Below are 1,695 nucleotides of genomic sequence, written 5' to 3'. Positions count from 1 at the left end.
TGTTTATAATTATTATATTTTCCTGATGGATTGTCACTTTATCATTATAATATGTCCCTCTTTATCTCTGATAACATTTTTTTTTTCATTTTTTGATCTACCTTTATCAAGCCATCCAGAGCACATTATATAACAAATCAGTATAGAAAACACACAAGCCAAAAGCCTTTTATCCTCAATCTTCTTAATCAATCACCAACTTTTCTTAGACTTTTAAAGTCATGAAAATAAAACTCATTTCAAATAACAGCACCTTAAACACCATATGCGTTTGTAATGAAGTGCACCAGCCAACTTTAAGCCTCATGTTTTTCAGGTTTTAGCTGATGTACCCCTTAGTCACTTGTTAGCGTTTTATCAGTCTTATTTGAGGCTATTTTGTCTTACTGAGCGTAAACAGAACACAATGTTAAAATAATGAACGATCTAGTCTAAGAAGGTGGCCTAAGTGACATGAGTGGAAACCGAGCATCGTGTGAACACAGGTGAGCCCCCAGTTATCCCTGAGATGGGCAGTGCCCACAGTCACTTTTCCTCTGAGGCTGAAGTCTGTGGTTTGATCTTCTTAGTAACTTCCAGACAGAAACTGGGTTTACTTTATCTCCGATTCTTTTTCTCGATGCTCAAGAAGAATGCCCTGCTTTCCTGATCCCACCATAAAAACGCCCCCGAGGATGAAGCCTTCGCCTTCCAGGTTTCCAGAGAAGCCTCCCTCCGGCCGGGCCAGGAAGCTGCTCCGGATGCCCAGCTAGACGACCAGCCGGACGAACCCATGAATATCATTGTCCGGCTCTGGGGGCCGTGGAACTTTTTCATCCAGGAAGATTTCTCCGCTGAAAAAGGCTGGAAGTCCTCCACTTCGGTCCCAACCTGCTCCTTCACCGCTGCATAGAGGGGTACGCCCAGCTCATCCAACTTGGGCTTCAGGGAGGACAGGTCTCAGCCTCCTCTCCACAGAGGAAGCAGCCTGGCCTTCGCACAGCCATGGTCACTGCGCCAATCTTCTCCCAGAGCTCCTTTGCTAAAAAAATTTTTGGTTCCTTCTCCAGTGTTTTCAGGCCTATTTCCTCCAGATACTCCAGGGTTGCTCGCTGGGGCTTGGACAAAAATATGTCTGTGTTGGCAGGAGCAGCGCCAGGCAGGAGCCCCCAAAGTGAGGAAACTGGGATCCTGTGCGGAGGCGGGGCCACCTGCAAGGAGATCACAGGGAGGTCACAGGCCTTGCAGAGCCCTGCGTGGAAGGCGTCCTGAATGCTATCCCCTCCCACCCGCTTTTCAGGTAACATTGCAAGTCTATTTTATCTGATGTTCATAGAGCCACAGGAGCTTTCTTATGGTTGCTGTTTTGCGTAATATATTTTTTACATCTCTTCACTTTCAAACTATTTCTATCTTTGAATCTAAAGTGTGTGTTCCATGGGCAGCACGGAATCTTGTTTTATATCCTATCTGACAACCTCTGTCTTTTGATTGGCTTTCTAATACAATGACATTTAATACTATTATTGATATAGCTGGATGGATTTATGTCTGCTGTTTTACTTTTGCTTTCCATAAATCTCAGATATTTTTATTCTTATATTGTTCCTTTATTTCTCTATTACCCCTTTGTATTAAGTACTTCCTAATGTGTTTAATGTTAATTTGTTTATATATTGTTTTTTCTTTTAATTTGATGTTTTTCTCTGTACTTTT

General features: G+C 42.8%; 1 pseudogene; it reads right to left on the bottom strand.

Moving 5' to 3' along the window:
- Positions 1-525: 525 nt before the first annotated feature.
- On the bottom strand, positions 526-1,286 carry LOC118675526 (annotated as a pseudogene).
- Between the last annotated feature and the right edge of the window lie 409 nt (positions 1,287-1,695).

This window comes from Myotis myotis, unplaced genomic scaffold (assembly GCF_014108235.1).
Source record: "Myotis myotis isolate mMyoMyo1 unplaced genomic scaffold, mMyoMyo1.p scaffold_m19_p_2, whole genome shotgun sequence".
NCBI lineage: Eukaryota > Metazoa > Chordata > Mammalia > Chiroptera > Vespertilionidae > Myotis > Myotis myotis.
This window is presented reverse-complemented; position numbering and strand designations above follow the sequence as displayed.